Here is a 23862-nt window from a genome sequence, read left to right as displayed (position 1 = left end):
GCCTCTCGCATTGATTATTTCTTTACTAGAGATTGCCCACCCACTGATGTTAGATTAACCCCTGTTTTCTTTTCAGACCACCTTATGCTCTCCTGCACCCTTTCACCCCCTTCTGGTGTGACGGTAGGAATTGGTCTGTGGAAACTCAACTCTTCCCTGTTGGAGGATGAAATCATAGTCAGTCAGTACAGGGAAGGTTATAAAGAGTGGCAGACCCTTCAAGACCTCTACGAAACACATGCACAATGGTGGGAAATGGTGAAGGAAACGATCCAGACTTTTTTTAAACAGCAAGGTAAACGTAAAAAAATGAAAGAGAATAGATGTATGATGGGACTACAGAAACGCTTACAGCGCTACTTTAAACTAAATCAGTGTGGCATAGACTTTAATGAAGAAATCAAAGATGTCAAAAAGGAAATGTCAGTTTTAGCAGAAATAAAGAGTAAAGGAATTTTTGGAAGAAGCAGGGAGCAGGAAATTGAGGAAGGTGAAAAATGCACACGGTACTTTTTTAAGAAAGTTATAAATATAAAGGAGTGTATTCAAAATCTAAAAAGAGAAGATGGGTTTTTAACAAAATCCACACAAGAGATGATTGAAACTGTACATACCTTTTATAGTAACATGTACAAAGAGAAACCAGTGCACTTGGAAACATCGGCAGAAATTTTAAAATTCGTTGACAAAACCGTAAAAGAGAATGCACACTTGACACAGGATTTTACTGCTTTACAGTTAAAAAAAATGCCTAACAGGTTTTAAGAGAAGTCGAGCTCCGGGTTTAGACGGGCTTCCTGCAGAATTCTATCTGACCTTTTGGGACCTTTTATCATCAGACATTTTAGATGTTTTTAAAGATTTTGAAAAACTCGACCGACTGCCTGACAGTTTTAGAGTGAGAATAGTGACTCTACTTTATAAAAAAAATGATAAGACTGACCTAAAGAATTGGAGGCCCATCACACTTTTAAACTTTGACTGTAAACTTTTTAGCAAGGTTTTAGCGACACGGATGTCCTCTGTTTTAGAGGAGGTAATTCACCCAGACCAGGCTTGTGCCATCTCAGGGAGACAACTCACCGACAGCCTCGTACTGATTCGAGACATCATTGAATACGCTAGAGACAGAAACACCCGGCTTGTCATCTTAAATTTAGACTTTGAAAAAGCTTTTGATCGGGTCTCGCATCAATATCTCTTCCAGGTGTTGCAAAAGGTGGGTTTCCCTCAAAGACTGACGACATGGGTGGGATTACTGTACCAAGATATAAGCGGTAGGTTCGTCATAAATGGTCACCTGACTGATGCAGTGAAAGTGAAGTGCGGTGTTCGGCAAGCATGCCCATTATCTGCTCTGTTGTATGTGTGTTGCATCGAGCCTTTAGCACAGATCTTGAGAAAAGATCGACAGATTAAAGGAGTTGTAATCCCAGGCAGTGCAGGTTTGGTAGCTAAATGTGTCCTATACATGGATGACATTAACATATTGTGTACAGATATTTTATCTATAAATAGAACTTTCGATCTCACTGACTGGTACGCCAAGGGATCAGGGGCAAAAATAAACAAAGAAAAGACACAAACCAAATTTTACGGACCATGGACAGAATCAGAGGTGACTGGACTCCCCCTGACAATTGCCCACAGAGACCAAAAAATACTAGGGATCAAATTTGATACGGAAGGAAAAGGAAAAACAAATTGGCCAGATATTGTGGGGAAAATAAGGAAACGACTAGGGTTTTGCGGACTCAGAGGACTGACAAGAAGGCAAGATTTTGATTATCAAAACAGTTATTTTACCTCTGCTGTTGCTTGCCAGATCTGTCTTTATGCCACCTCAAAGAGTTCTTTTAGACCTGGAACGATCCATCTTTTATTTTTTATGGAACTCCAAATGGGAAAGGTTGAGGAGGGAAGTACTGAAGAAGCCAAAAGTGAAAGGAGGGAAAGCAGTACCAGATCTGTATTGGTTTTTAGGAAGTCTCTTTACCTCTGTCCAATTAAAGTGTGCAATTAACCCATCCAAAAACCTAGTGGCAGCTGCAATGGCAAGATTCTGGACGGGGGCCTACTTGAGAAGACTACGACTTTTACCATCAGACCTGAAAGTACCTGTGTCTTTTAATCAAACAGAAAGTTATGCTTTTATAAAGACATTTTTAAACCATTTTAATTTAGAACAAGAAGATGTAGAAATTTTAACGTGCCATCGATCTTTGGTCTCTGTTTTGCAGGAGCGGGCCCCAGTGAGTCCAGTACGTGGGCTCACTATTGGCGAGCACTCAACAGTTTGGCGCAGTGTGAACCTTTCAGCTCTTCCGAACAGACTTTGGGATTTGTCATGGATGGTGGCTCACGAAATTCTCCCAGACAGATCTGTCATGCACTCCAGGGGTATGTCGGCGACGGCCATCTGCCCCCGTCCAGGTTGTGGCGCGCCTGAGACGGTGAGGCATCTCTTCTGGGAGTGCAGTGCTGCTGTGGACTTGTGGGCAACAGCCGACTCCTTAAATTTCCCGTACTTACCAGCAAGAGAGGTCCTGTCAGCACAACTGGTGCTTTATGGGGTGAGTCAAAATCAGAACCTCAGGAAAGAGGAATTTGTCAAACAGTGGCTCACCCTGGCCGCCATCAAACATGCCATATGGACCTCAAGAAACTTGCTGGTAAGAAAGCACAAGCAAATTCCCCCCGTGGCTGTGATCCAGATGGCAGTAGCAACAGCCCAAGAAGTTAAGTCTAAGAAGGATAAAATACTCTGGGCTCTTGTCTTTGATTTCACACTTCTCACATTTAGTGTTGAGAAGGTGAGAACCATTAAAAGGATAAAGGAAAGTAGGTATGTCATTTTCGTTTTTCTAAGTTATCAAAACAAATTACACACTCAGGTTATTTCTTGGGAAACTAGCTCTTCCTTCATTTCTTTAGGTGAAAAGTGAGTAGGGTGATCTATATTTCCTTTTCGGACTCTCGGTGTTGGCCTCTGACGCAATGTTGCATTTAACTTTGAGTCCCTGGGGGTTGATTGCAGAGCTAAAGTTAAAAAGGAAACCTCATTTGGTGAGTCGGAGGGGAAGACTCTAGGTTCTTCCACTGAAGAACTGTCTGAAAGGGACCTAACCCTTCCCCTCTTCTCTGATACCACTGGGGAATCAGAGGACAACTCAGATGCCGTCCTCTTCAGCTGTTGACCTTCGGGGAGGTGAGTATCTTCACTAGACTCACCTGTCTGCTCTTCCTCCTCATTTAGCGTAGCTCCACCCTCTGCCTGTGAATTCTCACAGACTTCAGCACTGAGTGGTGAGGCCTCTACAGGCCCCTCCCCTTTTTGCTCCTCACTTCCAATCCAAGCTTTTGGCGGGAAGTTTGAATTTATTGGGTCAACCTCTTCACTTTGTTCACCAACTGCCACCTCTGGTCCTTCTCTTTGTTGGCTTGACTGTGGCTTTACCGTCTTTAATTTGTTGGCAAAAGATTTAGGGCAATCTCTGAAGAGGTGATTTAATTCTCCACAGAGATTACATTTCCTGCCATTTGGACACTCTCCAAAAGTGTGCCCAATTTCTCTGCACTTCCCACATATCACCTTGGTACAAGCCTCAACCAGGTGCCCATGCTCACCGCACTTGCGGCAGAGCTTGGGCTGCCCCTGGTAGTGGATGTAACCTCGGTTTTCGAGGTGGCCAGAGAGTCACTTTGCATATCCGCCCACCCGCTGCACTGAGCACTCTTCAGCCCTTTTAAATGGTATAACTTTGCACTCCCGCACGCTCCAGCGAGCACCATTTAAGCAACAACTTTGCGGTCCAGCTTCGAACAAGTAAGGCGACTCTACTCAGAGAAGTCACTCTGCACAGTAACAAGATTTATTTTGCACAGACATAAAGGGCTTCACCCGCAAAGGTAAAGCCTGCCAAAAATAGAAACAACTCATTAGTGCTGCTCTCCACGGATATCTTTAGTAAAAGGCGAAAGACTTGTACGTTATGAAGAGAAACAAGAGTACGATTATCCGTCACTGCGGGAGCAGGGCATCAGGCTAGTTGGCATAGCCACCTTCCCCATGGTGAGCTTTGCTTGGTTGAGACGCTTGCTCCTCGGCTGACCAAGTAGGAACAATCGGGCCCTATTCGATGGCTGCCTTGTCTTTTACTCTATGCAAAAGACAAGGCAGCAACAAAAACACCACGGGAAAACCGTATTGAGGCTTTGTTCTGACCGCTCATTCGGTGTCGCGTTTCTTTCAAGCAATTCTTCGCATTCACTCTCTTTTCTCAGCAGACTCTTGGGATTTTATCTATAAAATGAATTCCTTCACTCAAACTATGTTAAAACTGCTTTGTCCTTCATATTTACCATGTCTAGAAAGATTTAAACAAAAAAAACAACGTTGTACTTTGCAGTAAAAGAAAGAGCAAATCTAAAGTTTCATGAGTTCTTCACGATTTCGGATTTTGCTATAAAATGAATTCCTTCACTCAAACTATTAAAACTGCTAAACCGCTAATCTGCTACATGTAAGGCAGATGTCAAATTCACCAAAATAGGATCTAAGGGTATTCGGCCAATCGAGCTGTAGCAGCTTCGGTAAAAGAGTATAAGTTGAAGAGTTTGTGAATAAAGGTGTGCGCACACATAGTGAGCTGTAGGAAAATAGGCAGGGAGCAATGCCGGCTGGGGTATATGTTCTTGTATGTTGTCTGACTGTTTGATTTGAATGTGTTGTGTAAGTGTCCTGTTGAATGTTACATGTTTGGGCTTTGACACGCTTCACTGTGTTTGTTAACTGTGTGGTGTGTCCTGAAATGTTATATGTTTGGGCTGTGTGACATGCTTAATGCTTTTCAGTAGCTACCCACTTATTCATATATAGCAACTGACAACATAAGAAGTCCGGACATACTTTGATAGTAGTTGTAGAAGTATCCTTATTGATAATAGATAAACTAATTCATAGTGATAGAACAGTAGATGAACAGGTGCCTGCACATGTCTCACGAAAATAAAATGGGTGTATGATTGCTGACGGCAGAGCAATACTGCCAAACTTATGAGTTCTTGTGGCAAACTTGATTCAGTGTCTTGACCTGTATACGTTGTTTCGCTGACTTGATTGTCACAAGAAACAAAGTGTGTTTGATAAGATTCGACCATTTTATTACGGGAGGATCAGTATGTATGGATTCTGATGTGATTGATAAACCCATTCGTATCTTAAGCATAATCTAATACGTGAGACAATGCCCTGGCACACAATCAAAAAAAAAAAAAGAGAGAGCGGTTTTGTGTCCCCACAGTCCATAATGTAGAAAAGAGAGAAAAAAGCCTTTCTGATTTGGTATGTGTGCTCACAGTGCAGAGTCTAGAGAAAAGAGAGATTTTTTTTTTTTTAAATTTTTTAACAGCACTTTATTTAAACTTTGTATCAAAACACATTTCACAACTTACTTAACAATAAAAGGATCAATCAATTAGTTTAGAAAATGTGCAAATTGCAGTTCTTTTTCAGCCACCTGGCATATAATCCCCTCATGAGCCCAGTGATGTGCAAATTCAGCTATGTTGCCGGTGACTCTGTGGAAGCAAAACTCCAGCCTCAGTCTGGCTTTAACGTTGTACCTCCACAGAGTCACAGCATCCAGGGTCGATCCTCCCCGCAATCTGTCTCTGCGGGTCAGACATATCGACAGTTTAGCCTCTCCTACAAGAAAATTTAATAGTTGACACTTTTGTTTTTCAGTCTTTCTGTATCTGACACCACAAATAAAACCAGGGACAGTAAAAGTAGCACCAAATAGGTTAAAAACACGAGTTAAAACGATAAAAAACTCTGTTAACCTATTGCACTCAGTAAAAACATGAAAAATGTTTTCTGGCAAACCACAGAAAGGGCACTCGTTTAAAACACTCTGAGTAAAAACAGATAAATAAGCATTTGTGGCTATGGCACCATGTAAAATCCTCCACTGGAGATCTCCAGTTCTCTTTTTTATGGGAGGTTTATAAAGAGTTCTCCATTGTGGGTTCAGTCCACTCAGCCTTTCTGTCCACACACTCTCAGCTATATTGTTCAGTTTTGTCTTGTGGATGTTCTTCACACAGTTCATATACAACGTCTTTTTATCAGCCTTGTGCAGGCTTAGTTTGTCCCCTCCACAGACTTTCAGTGTCGGGCCGCTGAGCTCTGTGAATGTGGGTTCCAGGTTTATCTCCGGGTACTGGTCTGTGGCGTCGGGTTCGGCCTCTCCTCTGCCGTAGGAGAAGGTCTTTCTCTGTCTCTGTCAGCCTCTTCCTCCATAACTCCAGGCTCCATTCTGTCAGGCGGACAGAGCGCACCCTCAGAGTTGAGCCCAGAGCCCGGATGCCAGTCAGTGAAGGTCCTGCCGCATCCATCAGTTGCTCCAGACAGATGACCTTTGACCTGCACAGCGCCCCCGCCAGCCCAGGCACGGTGCTGCAACACACATCAAGCCTGGCACCACATATCAAAGGCTCTTTTAACAACCAGTACAGAGAGTCACGCTTCCCGCTCACGTCATGTTTAAACATCGCCCATGATTTAAAACTACTCTGATAAAAAGGAGGCAACCCACTTACTTTTAGAGAATTAAAATCAGTTAAAAACAGAGCAGCATCCAGCCCCAGGTTGTTGACACGGCTGAGTATGCAGCTGGCAACGTCCCGCCACACCAGATCTTCAGGTCCAGTCAGATATCTCTGAATGAAGGTGGCTGTCCTGCTAGCCAGGTGGACCAGGCCCTGGCCCCCCTCATCTAGGTTGTTCAGGACCAGCACCCTGCCTCTAAAGGACATTTTTGAGTGGAGCCATCTCCACTTAGCCAGTTTGCTTTCCACTGTTGTACTGATATTGTCACAGTTTTTTTTCATGCAGTCGTTGTTTCCAAGATAAATACCAAGGTACTTTAACCCTTCTTTCTTCCATGTTAGGCTTTGAGGGAGAACTGGGAGGCCTTCACGCCACTCGCCAACAGCCAGGGCCTCGCTCTTCCTCCAGTTCACCCTTGCAGCCGACACAACAGAAAATTTTTCAACAACAGAGTTTAAAATGCTCACATCTTGTTGGTCCTTGATAAAAACAACAACATCGTCTGCATAAGCAGATAAAACAACACGGCTGTTAAAACCAGGTAAAAACAGGCCTTGAACAGATGATCTTATCTGCTGCAGGAGGGGTTCTAGGGAGAGTGCATAGAGCATCCCAGACAGTGCACAGCCCTGCCGGACGCCTCTATGCACCCTAAAAGGAGCACACAAGCCACCATTAAACTTCAGCACACTCTCATTGTCACTGTACAACACTTTGATCTTGGCTATAAGACTAAAACTTAAACCTCTCCATGACCTTCCAGAGGAAGCTGTGTTCAACGCGGTCAAAAGCCTTTTCTTGATCTAATGAGATCAATCCAGTGTTTGAACTGGAGACCTCCAAAACATCCCGAATGAGGTAGATATTATCCACCATAGACCTTCCGGGTACACAGTACGTCTGGTCCCGGTGGAGAGTCTGCTCCATGGCTCCTCTCAGCCTGTTGGCTAAGACCTTGGACAGTATCTTATAATCTGTACAGAGGAGAGAGACAGGACGCCAGTTTTTGATGTCTTGTAGGCAGCCGGTTTTCGGTAAGAGGGTGACTACCGCTCTCCGGCAGGACAGCGGCAGAGACCCAGACACCAGGCTTTCCTCAAAGACATCCAGGATGTCTTGGGCCATGATGTCCCAGAAAGCCTTATAAAACTCCACAGTGAGTCCGTCTATGCCCGGAGCCAGTGCACCCTGTACTTTAGTGTCCAGCAGGTCGGCCAACGCCGTCTTTTTTGACTTGAGGATTTCAATATATCCTCGATCTCCTGTGGACTCGCTCTCACACTCGAGATCCACAATATCAGTCTCCAGATCTTTGATAGATCTGTGAATGTCATGTGTGACATTGAGCGTGTGCTGTTGACAAAGAAGTCTAATCTGCACCTTTCCATGGTCCCACCACTTCCTCAGACTGACATATTCACTTTCCCTCTGTCTAAAATCATTCCAGTAAAAGTTTAAAACCTCCCTGAAAGATTTATCAACAGTTAAAACAGAGTTAAAATGCCAATATGCGCTTTTGGGTAAAATATTCCTAATAAAAGCGCTACATAAAACCAGAGAGTGATCAGTAAAACCAACCGGTAAAATCTTACACGTTCTGACGACACTGACTCTGTGTTTAAAAGCATAAAAGCAATCAAGTCTGGCCGAGGAGATTCTGTTTTCGCTAACGTGGGACCATGTGTACTGTCTGCAGCTTGCGTGCATCCTTCTCCACACGTCCACCAGGCCATGGGAGGAGACCAGCTGCCTCAAGGCATGCTGGGATGCTGGATGAGGCTCTGCGTGGTTGCGGTCTAAAATGTCATTATCTGTACAGTTAAAATCCCCGCCCATGAATAAAAAATCCTCCGAGCTGCAGCTGTTTAAAACATCATTCAAGTTCTCCAGGAAGCGTTTCCTCTCTGTACCGTTGTTGGGGGCATAAATATTGATAAAAACCACGTTAAAAAGCTTAAAATGGGCTTTGACTAAAAGGCACCTTCCCTCCACAACGTGCCGAACCTCCACAGAGGTTGGAGCAAATTCTCGGGAGAATAGGAAGCCCACACCTCCACTGAGGTTGGTGTGATGGCTTAAGATCAACTCCCCTTCCCATTCTCTGCTCCACTCTGTCTCATTTCTCTCACCACTGTGCATTTCTTGTAAAAATAGAACATCTATGTGCTTCATTCTAGCTGTGTCAAATACTAGTGCCCTCTTCCTCTCTTCCCTGGCACCATTGACATTCAGACTTGCTATTTTAAAAGTGTCCATAATGACGACAGAGATGTTAAAATGCACAGTGAACACAAACAGTGAAATAAATAGAAATAAGATCCGTGGTTTATTTAACATTAAAGACCGAGCTGTTTCCTGACTTTGATCATTTGTTTCCTGAGTCTGTATATTTCCTGCTCAGTCAGGTCTGATTCAGCTCTGTGTTTTATCGTGGTCCTGGCTGAATTATAAAACCCCTGCAGGTCAGGGAAGTGCAGTTCTATTATGAGACCTTTCATGCCTTTGGTCTTCTGTAGGAATCCTTTCAGCATGGCAGGAGGATACATCTGAACAGCAGTCTGCTGGGTGTGAGACAGCACGCTGCTGCTGTCAGACACGCACCCCTCGCTGTCGCTGCTGTCAGACAGACAGGCAGGCCTGCTATCTGCAGCACCCGGTGTACCGCTGGCCATCACAATCACCACATTCTTTCTTTTGGTGCGCTTTTTTTGAGGAGCAGAACTCTCTCCAGCCTCACAGGCCTCCATCTCCTCAGCTTCAGCTACTGCACCCTCCTCGCACAACTCATTTACTTGTATTTCTGTTTTTTGTGTCTCCAGTTTTTTACTTATTTCACACTGTCGGTCTGCGACTTCGGACTCCTCACACAGTCCTCCTGTTACATTCCCTGCCTCTTCCAACACATCTACATCCTCACCTGCCCCTTCCAACACACTTATTATTGGATGTCCCCCATCCACTTCACAACCAACATTACCCATCTCACTCCCCTCAACCGTTTTACCCACCTCTGTGATCAATTCACCCTCTTCGTCACCTACCTTATCACCTGTCACCTCACCCGTTTCACCCCCCCCCCCCCAACTTCACCATTCACCTCTGTGCTCCCTCCAGCCTGGCTCTGGGTCTCCTCAGCCTGCTGTTTCTCTGCAGTTCCTGCAGTTTCTTCCGCAGCACAGACCCCCCCGGTATCGGCCGCGGCCGCATGCCGCACCGCCGCCCACCGCCTACCGGGAGCGTCGGGCTCAGCGGCCGTCCCAGCGGCCGTCCCAGCGGCCGTCCCAGCGGCCGGTCCAGCGGCGACAGCCGCCCGCTCGGCCGGAGCACCGCGGCCGGGACAGGCCCTGATCAATTGTCCCTCCTCACCACAACCAAAGCACTTTACAAACGATGATGTCGCGAATAGAATATATTCGAAATCATCTACACGGACACGGAAACGATAATCAAACACGTCCTCCTTGTTGTTGAGGATCATGTACAGCTGCCTTCGGTGAGACACCATGTGTCTCAGCAGGGGAGACTTGCAGCCCGTCAAAACCTTCCTCAGTGGTGAAACTACCTTTCCGTGTCTTGACAGTTCCTTTATCAGGAACTCATCACTAATGAAAGGGGGAACGTTTGATAATGTGATTTTCGTGGCCGGCTGCGTTAACGGCAGCACCGGCTCAAACATCCCGTTCACGGTGATGCCTGTCTCCACCAACCTTTTAACGTGCTCCACCTTCTCCACAAACAATACCACCGCCTTGTTCATGCGGGCAGCAGACTTAACTGCGCCGTGCCCGATCACCTGCCCCACGGCCAGCGCCACTTCTTCCACGCTGCACGGAGAGCCGGCACCAACCCTGATGCCGTGCTTCCGTGACAGCATGGAGAAGCCACCGGACGCCATTTTGGCCTCCCAGCAAGGCTGGGAAACACACCAAACAAAACAACAAAAAAACGAAATTAAACTTTCCACACACTACACAAAAGACTCAAAACCAACACAACTAATGAAACATTAAACAAATTTAGACAAAGATAGAGAAAAAAAGGTAAGAAAATCGCTTTCACTCTCAGTCTTTCTCTCAGCTCCACTTCCACACCTCTCACACGAAGAAGAAGAAGAAAAGAAAAGAAAAGAAAAGAAAAGAAAAGAAAAAGAAAGCATCATGTGCGAAAAGAAAAAGAAGAGTGAGCTTATTCTCAGAGAAGCGGTGAGTTTCTAATTTTTATTATCCACAGAAAGTAAATGCATGGTTTCTTGTGTTCTTCATCAATATAGGTGCCTTTGTACTAGTAGTAGTTATAGAAGGCATTAATGATGCAAATTATCGAATGTTACATGTCGGTTTGTGTTGTCGTTTTGAAGCAAAGTTAGATGACTTCAAAGTTTACTTTCACCAATGGTGATTAGCATCAACACCTAAGGATTCTTAACTTTTTATTGAATAACGTAAACTAACTGTCCGCATTTGTTTGTATGTAACGTATGTAACGTTTTGTAAACTCTCCGTTCATTAACTGAGCATAGTCACAAAGTTACAAACAAATAATTACCTTGATCAAGGGAGGGACCAGCCCAGCAGGGGTTACAGGTTGGGCCCAGACGCACACTACTTGGCTTCAAGTTTTCTGTATGTCAGGATGTTTTTTCTTCATCATAACATAACATAACATAATTTAATTACTTAAGTGTCTTGTTTTATCCAATTTCACTTAAGTTAATACTGTTGCAGGCTGGAGGTTTAGAGGCTGTATACATTCATTTTAATTGAAGTTCATGTACTATAATTCAAACACATGCATCTTTCAGTTATCTCATCAGATGGAATACCTGCTGTGGAACACTACACAACATGCTGCCCTGTGTCCCAAACACCTTCGAACCAAGCGAACACCAGTGTTTAGGCTGATGAAACGGAAGGTGGATGACGTTATTGAGGTCAGATTTTTATTTTGTTTGAGTTCTGTTTGAGTTTTTCTTTTGTTTCAGGTCAGAAACAATATATATTTTTTTATTGAAATTGTGGAGTCACTTTAAAGAATATGCCATTCACAAGATAAGGTCAGACCTGGTGTCTGCAATTTAGAAATAAAGTGTCTAGATAATGCATTCTTGGATTTGAAAATTAACATTTGTTAAGGTATCTGACACGTTTAGGTAGACCTCTTAGAGGAGGGCAATGATGGGATCTTTTCCTTTTCTTCATTTTGGAGCTTGTGTGTTTGAATATCACAACTGATCATTTTGCTTATCTATATATTTTCAGGAAGAAGAGCAGCAGGCAGAGCTCTCAGTCAGGCTTGCTGATGTGGACACATCAGTGGAAGACGTAAGCTTTTTCACAGTATGTATTGGTCAGATACTGTTTTTGTGGTAGCGATGGTACAGACATTTTTCTTTCTGTCTTTTCCATAGGATTAGGTTGAAGATCACATTCTTCACAATTGTAGACATGCAGCAGAGTGGGTTGAGGCCAACAAACCACTGTTCTGTGCCAAAGTAGACCTGCCTGACGTTCTGGGCATGGGGCAGGAGGAACAGGTAGAAGCTGCTTTACAATATGGGAGGTTGTGGAACGAAGAACTGGACGAGAATGAAAGAGAAGCGATCCGATTTCAGTATTATGCTTTGTTATCTCAAAAAGCATTGCAATGTAATGATGCAGCCTAATTTACATAGAATTAAGTTAATATGAAATGGGCTTCCTTATCAATGCCAGAGCTAATGTCATTTGGGTATATTTAATTGGCTCTTTTAAAATTTGTACTGCCTTTAGATGTATGCAGAAACGTAACCCCCACCCTCCTTTAACATGAAATTGTGATTGTGTACAGACTTTGCTTGTTCACAATAATGAAGATAACTTATTTTTTCCCTTTTCCAGTCATTCATGTAAGCAATTGAAACAAATGAAACAGAGCAACAATTAAAATAATCTTTATTAAAAAAAGTTGACATCTATAGTTTGGAAACAAATATTGTTCTTCAAAAATAAGATATTAAAAGAAGATTAATTCATAATTCGTAAAAAATTAATTAATAATTAATAAGATTCCCTTTACTCATCCCACAATGGGGAAATTTTCAGTGCTGCGACAGCAAAGTGTACTGAGCAGAGTTAAAAAAAACAAAAAACATTTTTAAAGTAACATATACAATAGTAAAAAAAAATATATAAAATTTACAAAAAATAGTACCATCTACTAAAAGAAAAAGAAAAACAGTATTTTAAACAATGAGAGTATATTTACAAATGTACAAACACACACACACAGTTCCATGATGGAGGCCTAATCCCTCACTGTCTGTGTCTGGACAGTCATCATCATCATCTCTCTCTAGCTCTCTCACATTCTTGCATTTGGTACACTGATATAAATCTGCGCTGAGAAACAGGAGCACCTGGTAGTCTCACAGGCACATTCCTTACAGCCACAGTGGATGGCATATAAAACACTGTCTGGGGCAGGGTTTTGTGTCATCCATGTGACATTTGAAGTTTTGTCATCAAAGTGCCACCCATGTCCACCGAGTGACGGAGCACAGATTTTTGGCTTGAGTAAGGATCTCATCATGGCAGCTTGCGGCCCTTGGAGGCAAGGTAGTCACATAGTGATCCAATGTTGGCTCCTCAGTGGCCCCTACAATCCAGCTCATAAGATTATATAGTTCGAGCGGAACAGCATTCTGCTTCATTGATATCTAAATCTTCTGAAGTGGGAGGCCATGGACAAGACATGCCAGGACAGTCATTAATCAATCTTTTCAAAAACAATGCTGCTGCATACAATGTCCTTACGTCGCCTGGTGTGTTGACACTCTTAGCTATTGTTGGTATCTTGTCAGGCTCGCTTTCTGTTAGACTCAGCTCACTGGACTGGGTGGTTTCAGCACCTGATGGGCATGGCAGCATGTCTACAAACTTGTCAGTGGACATTGTTTCAGCAAACACCATCTCACTGATGTTCCTTTTAGTGGGAGGGTAGAAAACAAGCTTGGGGGGAAAGTCCTGACACAGACATCGTTTCAGTAAATCCTGCCTAAAACACACAATAAAAAAAGAAATTAGACATTACCGAACTGCCTTGCTACAGACTATAATCACTTCCATAAATACACACTGAAAGTAATCAAGCAACACATTACTAGAGCCTCACAGGACACATAACACAACACAGGACATCTAAAACAACACACATAAGCTGCTTTGACAAGCTGAGGCTTTCTATGGATACAAAAATACTACAAATTGTCTCGTGAGCATTATCAAATTAAACTTTTTTATCAAGCACTTTTCATGCAATAAAATATAGCACAAAGTGCTTTACAGATTCTAAAAAGCATTAAAAAGAATAGCCCGTCAACCCCCCCATCACACCATATACCCCACCCCCGTCTCCAACATCACATCTTCATCATCACAAGTACATACATGCACATATCCATTCAGATTAACATGTGGCTGAGCACAGAGGAACACTGGAAAATACACAAAAATGATGAAATGCATAAAAAGCAGTAAAACAGTAAAGACTAAAAATAATTAAAAAAGAAGCAAAATAAAAAGTATTGTCATTAATGAAAACATAAATATATTAAAGTAAAATCAAAATAAATAAGTAAATAGATACATACTAAGTAAGCTTATCATACTGGCTGGCTTTGCACAAGACAAATGCTATAACTTGATACATTGGCATTGCAGTTACCTGTAATTTGTGCAAAATAATGATGCATTGGTTAATCACAAATCATTTAATTTAAGTGAATTATGGTTGAAATACTTCTTACATCCAGAGGGTGGCAGTAAGAAGAAGATTGAAATGCTTAAGACTGCACATGCTCAAACTCTCTAACTTCCTTGTTTTTGGCGGTGAAGTTGCTAATGGTCAAGAGAGGTAGGAGGACATGTTTCATACGTATTATTGAGCATGATGTAATTGTGTGTTTGTGATACAACACCCGTTATATATTTCTGAAGTGCTTCTGTTTTAGAGAGCGGTGGGTATGGCAGGTTTGCTACTCTACCTTAACGTTAGGTCTTTCAGCTGTTATCCCACCTAGCTTCATATTAAAAGTTTTCCATCGGCAAACTAGTGAGGGGTTGTTATTATGTAACGGGTCCAGGAAATGCTAAGTGTTGTAAACAGCAAATTTTGTTGGGCTACTCGGTTACTAGAGGACCAAGAGTTAGCACATACGGTAAGTTAGCACTGAAATAAAGCACCGGTGGCTTTAGGCAAGCGCTGGAGCCGTGGACCGATAACCGGCCGGAGCAACGGAGCATCCACCAACGGCAGCTTCTGGTAAAAAATCAAAACCAAATTTTGAAACGGCAAAAATCATGCTATTTGAGGTAATACAGTGAAAGTTATGGCCAAAAATGTCCCTCTTTGGACAAAAATGTCTCCCAAGGGTACCATGGGGTGAAGTGTGACACAGACAGCACAACATTGCAGGACCACAATACATAGCTCCTCCTTGGGACTGTCATTGAAGATTAGAAGTACCACTTGTGTGAATTTCATTGTGAATTACAGCTGCAGAAATTAGGTACCAGTTGAAGTAACCATAACAACAAATACCTCTACAGTTCATTTACTCAGTAAGTGAAGTTTCCCACATCACTGACTTGCATTTGCTGTAAATGTTTGATATGCTGTGCAAAATAATGTGTTTAGGGCCCAGCTATGATATTTTATCACACTTTCTCTGATGTTTTACTATACACAGATAAAGTCAATATGTCAAAAGAACTTTGTTCATATTCTTTCAAAGAAGAATAAACTAATTGAAGCCATCAAGCTGTATGTAATACAGAAAAACAGTTACCAATTTGTGGACCGGAGGCATGGTAAGCTGTGACACTGCATGGCACTGATCAGTTTCAAAGCAGTAGGACTGATCCACTTATTTGTGTTGAACTACTTGGTATGAATTATTTTGGGTGCCCCTCTTGCCCAATCAGTGAAGTTTTGTTTTGTTTTTTGTTATGTTTTTTACTTGGATTGAGTTCATGTAGGCTTTAGTCATGATGAGGACTGGCATGAAAGCAGGTTTAAAGGAAATGTATCTATTGTAGCTCTAAAGGACCCTGTACAAAGCATACCAACAATTAATCTGTTAACATACAGTATTAGTAAATGTATTTTTATTTTCTTTTTGTATTAATCTTATCATGTTGCAATATTGGTTCATTGATAATTCGTGCTTCCTCCTGTCTGCCCATAGTACTGTCCTCATAACAGGTATGATCACAACTAGCTACTTAATTATTACTGTGAATTGATTTGCCAGTATTTTTATTTTAAGAAACATTTATCAGGTGACAGCTTCATGCTCTTGTCCTCATTCTGAATAAGTGTTTTTATTTTTTAGGTTTCTAGTTCTCTTAAAAACAACTAATGAATTACATGAATTTATGGCTCCCATACGTTCAATTTCAGATCCTGGGTGTGAAAGCTGCTTCTTTACTCATTGATGTGGTGTTGGCGGCACTGCTGAGCTTGTCTGTGGTATGTTAACAGTCAGACTTTTCTTTCTTAATTTAAGACTGTTTTACAAGTTGAGTTTCCTTTACCAATATCTCATTTGCGTTTGTTTGTTTTTGCCCCACTCCCCTTCCCCTCCCAGATTTGAATGTGGCAGTGTAAAGGTTGCAGTTCAAAGACCTCAACTAGAGGCCAGTTACTTAAACATTACAGGTTGAAACATCCACATTATGGGCGCAGGCACCCATATCCTTGCCCATATATTAGTTGTCCATGTACATCTGTCCATAGTCCATAGTAGATAAACATCACAGCAAACATTGACATCTGCCACATTCAGCTGTTGTGTTTGTGGATTCTCTGAAGTTGCCTCTGAAAAGGAGTATTTCACTCATATAAATTTGCATCTCAAAGCCAATTAAACAGTTCCCTGCATGTTCAAGGGTTGTACATTTAGGACAAATATTTATGGGACATTTAAATCTCATAAAAATAGAAAACACCTTGGTTATTCTTATAGTGACTTTAAACCTGGAATTGTTGCAGAAAGAGACAGTTTTGAAAGCTCAAGTATTTCATGTGAAAATGGAGACAATGAAGACTCAGAAGAAGCCCAGCTTGAAGTGCAGTCTAGTTTTCAGAGACATTTCAGAAAATGTTGAGAAGATGATAGAAGAGAAACTTGCAGCAGTGTTGCTTAAGCTTGAAAACATACTTAATTTTCCCAGTGATGCAGTTGATGAGCTGTTACAGGACTTGCCCTCCCTAATGAGGTCTGCATCACAGACTACATTAAATGCCATTGCTTCAGATTTTTGTACTAAGCATAATCATGTTCTTGATGCAAAAGAAACTGAGAAGAATTGGCCTCTGCCCTCTCTCTTTCTAATCCCTTGACAAAAGCAATTGGAGATCAGGGCCCACTTGGCACTGCTTTTAAGTGGAAACAGTACAGTACTGCGCAACCATACCTACCAATATGTACCATTATTGCAGTCATTGCAGCAAAGATGGTATAATTGATGATGTAGTAGAAAACTACAGTGCTCACCAATATGAAACTGCACAACAAGAATACAAGTCATTTCAGGATGGAGAGTTTTTTTTAAACAAAATGAGTTCTTGTCTTCAGGGGAATTGAGAATAAGTGTGACCCTTTATATTGACGAGTTTGAGGTGTGCAACCCTCTGGGTACTTCTAGAAAGAAGCACAAACTTTGCGCTATATACTGGATTTTGAGCAACTTACCCCCAGGCCAGCCAAAGACTTCTGCCCAAGCATCACTTCTTAGAGCACTACCCTCACATGACCCGATGTTTCGGTGCTCTAGTTGGAGTCTGGACCATGCGATTTCAGGGCAAACACAGTTTTTTTTTTTTGTTTGTTTGTTTGTTTTTTTGTTTTGTTTTGGTTTTTTTTTATTAAGGGGGTTGCCCATCACACCAAGTGTTTCAAGAAACACCCGTTGATGATTGCTTATCACTTACATTCATCATGTCCACAGAAACCTGGTGTTGAAGTATCACGTGTATCGAGAGTCTCTGTTGAATTGCTGAAAGATGATGTATCATTGCCTCTCCAGCAGATGTACCCAAACATGGCAGAAGTAAACCTACTAACAGCACAGATTGCAAGGGGATCAATTACAGAAAGGGAATGATGGTCATCTGTGGATTTACTGATGGGTTACCTGAATTCGGAGAGATAATACGGATATGTGTAATTCAGGATATTCTGAATTTCATAGTCAGGATGTGCTCAGCTTGGTTTAGGGAGCACTACCGGGCCTTTGAACTGCAACCATGTCCAACTGGCACAATGTCCCTGATAACACATGACAAACTGGCAGAGAAGTACCCATTACATTACGGTAAAATGATGACATTTACTGAACTAGCAATTATTTGCTTTTACCCACACAGTTATTATAAACACGTTACAGATAAATATTCATCAAATATCTCATTTTGTAAATATTTTGTGGAAGCGCCATAATCATCTCCACTATATCATCACAGTATCAATATTGAGGTTTTAACTGCTCCCAAAGGTTTTCGTTTAGACCAGAGAAAGCCACGCTCCAACTGATGCTTTAATTAGTGTTTATTTTTTCTCACAGCAATCAGCAAATCTTCTTGTCACTGGACATGACTAACAAAACACCATGAAAAACTGAAGAAAAACAAATATACATTACAGTACATTTTATCAGTAAATACATTTTATCAGTAAAACAAACACGTATGAAACCAAAATATTCAATATAATAAAATACAATTACCGTGTGCGCCTTCTGACCAAACATTCAGGAGTGGTTAGTCCATTTTCAGAGTATTTTCCATTCGGGATATTTCTCTGTGTACATGTGGTCTCATGCTAGAGTTTCTTCTCTCATTCCGAATGACTCCCTACTTAATGAGCATGTGAACAGTGCATGCACATGCAATTCCCCACTCTACCACAAGAGGTTAGCGCCAGAACACAGTATATAAAGGCTTTACATTTTCCAAACTTAAATACAAATGATAGTCATAAATTAAACATTTCTTAAGACAGCTACACTGCCACCAAATTACAAAAGGTTTGTATTGACACACTAAATAAAATCTTGTAAATTTCTAAACCATAACCATTTGAATGAACCTCTACTGTTTACCTTCATTCAAACATTCTACTCATGTCGCACCAGTACCACAAGTTTCTGAACCAGTCGCTTAAGAAAAGATACTTGTTTTAAGCGTTCACCCTTCTTTCCCAAATCTCTCTGTCCCATTTGTATCCTAACCTTTCGCACTAAACCATCATCATCTCCGTTTGCTATGACTACTTTCGCAAGTTTCCACTCATTTCTGGGAATGTTGTCTTCTTTGATCATCATCACGTCTCCTACTTTTACATTCCTTCTGGGCGCATGCCACTGCTCTTAGGCTTATGCTGGTTAAATACTCTTTGCGCCACCTGTGCCAGAATTGCTCTGTCAGATACTGCACTCTGCGCCATCTTTTTCTTGCATATAAATCTTCTCTGACAAATCTACCTGGAGGTGGAAGTGGCACTGCTTCTTTCATCGTGAGCAAATGGTTAGGCGTTAAAGGCTCGACACCCTTTGGATCATTGATTGTCTCGATGGTGAGTGGGCGATTGTTTACAATTGACATAGCCTCGTAAAACATGGTTCTTAAGGTTTGGGAGCGAAGTGCTTTGTTAGGAAAATATCTTACAATGAGATCTTTAAGATATGATGGAGCTCGGTCATTAAGAGCTTTATATGTGAGGAGAAGAATCTTAAATTCTATTCTGAATTTAACAGGGAGCCAATGAAGAGAAGCTAAAACTGGAGAAACATGATCTCTCTTGTTAGTTCTGATCAGAACTTTGGCTGCAGCATTTTGGATCAGCTGGAGGCTTTTCAAAGAATATGTGGGACAGCCCAATAATAACGAATTGCAGTAGTCCAATCTTGAAGTAACAAATGCATGAACTAATTTCTCTGCATCACCCTGAGACAGGATGTTCCTGATTTTAACAATATTACAAAGGCGCAAGAAGGCAGTCCTAGAAACCAGTTTTATATGTGCGTCAAATGATAAATTCTGGTCAAAAATAACTCCAAGGTTCCTCACTGTAGAACTAGAAGCCAAGGAAATACCATCTAGAGTAACTATATAACCAGACAATTTCTCCCTGAAGCGCTCAGGTCCAAAGAGAACAACTTCAGTTTTGTCTGAATTTAAAAGCAGACAGTTCTGAGTCATCCAGGTCTTTATGTCTTTAAGACAGGCTTGTAGTCTGACCAACCTATTGGTTTCATCTGGTTTCATAGACAGGTACAGCTGAGTATCATCAGCATAACAATGGAAATTTATGTCATGCTGTCTAATAATGTTACCTAATGTAAGCATGTATAAAGTAAAAAGAATCGGTCCAAGCACAGAACCCTGAGGAACTCCATGACTTACTCCATGACTTGTGTGAGGAAGATTCTTCATTTACAAGAACAAACTGGAATCTATCAGATAAATATGACTTAAACCAGCCTAATGCAATTCCTTTAATCCCAATAACATGTTCAAGTCTCTGTAACAGAATGCTGTGATCGATCGTATCAAATGCAGCACTGAGATCCAACAGGACAAGCACAGAAACAAGTCCGCTATCAGAAGCTAAGAGGAGATCATTGGTAACTTTCACCAGTGCTGTTTCTGTGCTATGATGCACTCTGAATCCTGACTGAAACCCATCAAACAGATTATTTCTATGTAAATGATCACAAAGATCACAAAAATGCAACTATTTTTTCAAGAACTTAACATATAGGTCGATAATTAGCCAACACTTCTGAATCAAGTGTAGGTTTTTTTAAGGAAAGGTTTAATTACAGCAACCTTAAAAGTCTGAGGTACATATCCTGTACACAAAGACCGATTGATCAAATCCAATATGGAAGTGTCAATTAAAGGGAAAACATCCTTGAACAGTCTGGTTGGGATTGGGTCTAACATACAAGTTGATGGTTTAGAAGAGAATATTGCTGTTGTTAGCTCAGAGAGCTCAACTGGGCAGAAGCTGTCTAAATACAAATCAGGTTCGAAAGATACTTCTAAAGCTGCTCTACTTGATGATACATCAGTGATAATAGTGGGAAGGATTCCATTAATCTTCTCTCTGATGGAAACAATTTTATTGACGAAGAATCTCATGAAATCATCACTGCTGAGAGTTAAAGGAATACATGGCTCAACAGAGCTCGGACTCTTTGTCAGCCTGGCAACAGTGCTGAAAAGAAACCTGGGATTATTCTTATTCTCTTCTATCAATAATGAATAATAAGCAGTTCTAGCTTTACGAAGGGCTTTCTTATACGTTATTAAACTATCTTTCCAGACTAATTGAGACTCTTCTAAATTAGAGGAACGCCACTGTCTCTCCAGCTTTCTTGCAGTCTGCTTTAACGCAGCTGTGAATTATACCAAGGAGCCAACCTCTTCTGACTGATTACCTTCCTTTTCAGTGGGGCAACATTGTCCAGTGTTGTACGCATTGAAGCTATAGTGCTGTCAACAAGAGAGTCAAGTTCGACTGGAGTAAAATTTAGGTAGCTGTCCTCTGTCATATCTGCACATGGCAGTGAAGAAAAGGATGATGAAATCAACTCTTTAAATCTGGTTACAGCATTCTCTGATAGACACCTTCTATATGTAAAATTCTTCTCAGAAACCGTATAGTCAAGTAATGTAAATTCGAAAGTTATTAAAAAATGGTCAGACAAGACAGGGTTATGAGGGAACACTGTTAACTCTTCACTCACAATGCCATAAGTCAGCAAGGTCAAGGGTATGATTAAGGCAGTGAGTAGGTCTGTGAACACTTTGAGAAAATCCAATAGAGTCTAAAATAGAATTAAAGTTAATATTTAGACTGTCATTTTCAACATCTACATGAATATTAAAGTCACCCACTACAATGACTTTATCTGTACCCAGCACTGTGATAAAAACTCTGAGAATTCAGACAGAAACTCAGAATAAGGGCCAGGTGGACGATACACAACAACAAACACAAGAGGTTTTTGTGATTTCCACTTTGGGTGGGAAAAACTGAGAATCAGAGATTCAAAAGAGCTAAAACTAATCTTGGGTCTAGGACTGATTAGTAACCCTGATCTGAAGATAGCTGCCACTCCTCCTCCTCTGCCTGTGGTTCGAGGAACGTGAACATTTAAATAGTAATTTAAATAATGCTCGAACATAGTGTTTGTAATGGACAGTCCATGGCTAGCACAGACTTGAACAACAGAACAAAACACCACTTGGGTTCAGGTCATGAAGACTGTTTTTTCCAATCACATTTCTCCACGTGTAATCACCAACATGAGCATTGAAGTCCCTTAGGAGAACAATGAAATCCCCAGGTGGCACTTCTAAGATACCACCCAGAGACTCTAAGATGGTTGGGTAATCTGAACTGCTGTCTGGTGCAAATGCACAAACCATGGTCAGAGCCTTCCCTGCTACAACTTGAAGCTGCAGTGAGGTGACTCTCTCACTCAACTGGGAGAACTTCAACATTGAGGTCCTCAGCCAGGGGTACCCAAACCCACCTGGCACCTCTCTATCTGGGCAGCTTTGGAGTACGAGAGAGTCCAGCCCCTTTCTAGGAGTTTGGGACCAGAGCCCACGCTGTGTGCATAGGTGAGCCTCACTATACAGTAGTTTGCTTACCAACTGGCTTTTTTCCTGGCAGCAAGGTGAAGTTCTATGTCCCCCATCAGTTTGCATCACTGGGAATCTGCAATGCCAAACCCCCGTTTTTGCCTGCAACCCAGGAAAACTGCACTTGATCTTGATCAATCAGTGCAGTGTACGGTATGGTGAATTGTAGCTGAAAGAAGTAGCAAGTTAGCAAGTCTCTACTAAACCCTTTTTTGCTCTTAAGCAGTCGGTCTTCCTGTCTCAACCTATACATAAACACCTCCCCTCTCCCTGTACAACATCTGGGGTGAATAACCTTAAAAAGTTATAAATGTTCTGCTGTGTTGAATGTAGTGATAATTCTTGATGTAAACTGCAAACAAAAAGAAACTTATGATGGAGTTCTCATATAATTTTTTGTACTCTTAATGATGAACTTCTGTTGCTGTGAGCATGTATCGCGATCATTGTGTGACATAATTGCCTCCTCCTGATTATTAAAAAGAAAAAAAAAAATAATAATTTCCCTTTTAGATGCCTCATGAGTCGACAGTGGAGCACTTGCTTGTCAATATCATTGAGACAGAGTCGCCGCTTGCCACACGAAACTATCATGATGTTGACTGTTACGTGCCAGGCGGCCAGGTATTCTGTGGTTTTGTGTCTCCTCCCCCCTTCCCTGTGTGTTGTGTTGTCTTTAGGTAATTGCTGCAGGGATGCTGCTCACCTGTGTGAGCAGGCGGTGTGGCTGGTTGGATAATTACCTCTACCGCTGACCTATCGCAACTGAGGAGCCACTTTAAAATGGAGGAATTCTCGGGCCTTTACGGGCTTCTTGACTCTTGATTTTGCTGCACATGATCGCTACTAACCTTGTCTCTTTTTTGGTGCTCTTTCAGAGACATTTGTTCAGGGTAGGTGTGGTAGGTTTTGGGACCAGGTAAGTTGGGGTACCCTTTACATTTCTGTTGCACTCACGTAGCATGTAATTGTTATTCCACTAGGTTTATTGGTTGTGCCACCACTGTACTGTTTTGGAAGGTCTTTTGTTAGACAAGCCAGTTATTTTGTTTAATTTCTTTCTTCAGAGATAGCTCAGACAGGCCTTCTTTTGTTGTATTAATTTAATTTTATTTGGCACAATCACTTTGTCCCATCCCCCCCCACCTTGGAGTGTCATTTGTTTTTGTTACAATAAAGCTCATTTGTTCACTTCAACTGAGACTCATTTGATTTACTGGTTGTCGTGTTATTGTCTGCTAACTGGTTTCACCAAGTGGACGTAACATTGACTTTAAAGAGATTGAGTGCAAACGGCACCAGTTTACCCAATCCATCAGCGAGATTCAAGCACCCCATTTCTTCCCTCAGGCTCCACAGGAGATCACCCACTGTCATGATGAGGATGATGATGATGAGGAGGAAGAGTAAATCAAAGGAGATCAGGCTTTCTCACGTCAAGCACATTGTTGAACTGTTTAAAGTCTCTTTATGCCACTGTTCTGTAGCAGCTGATTATAGTCATCAGATCCATTTGCTGTTGAGCTGATCAATTTTAACCTTTAGATTAACTA

At 41.7% G+C, this 23862-nt stretch overlaps 1 non-coding gene across 1 annotated transcript; it reads right to left on the bottom strand.

Moving 5' to 3' along the window:
* Positions 1-3898: 3898 nt before the first annotated feature.
* Positions 3899-4012, bottom strand: LOC140313553 (U5 spliceosomal RNA). Its single transcript, XR_011917070.1, has one exon. It is a non-coding gene; the product is annotated as a U5 spliceosomal RNA (small nuclear RNA).
* Between the last annotated feature and the right edge of the window lie 19850 nt (positions 4013-23862).

The sequence above is a fragment of the Leuresthes tenuis genome, unplaced genomic scaffold, assembly GCF_036924035.1.
Source record: "Leuresthes tenuis unplaced genomic scaffold, fLeuTen1.0.hap1 SCAF_8, whole genome shotgun sequence".
Taxonomy (NCBI): domain Eukaryota; kingdom Metazoa; phylum Chordata; class Actinopteri; order Atheriniformes; family Atherinopsidae; genus Leuresthes; species Leuresthes tenuis.
This window is presented reverse-complemented; position numbering and strand designations above follow the sequence as displayed.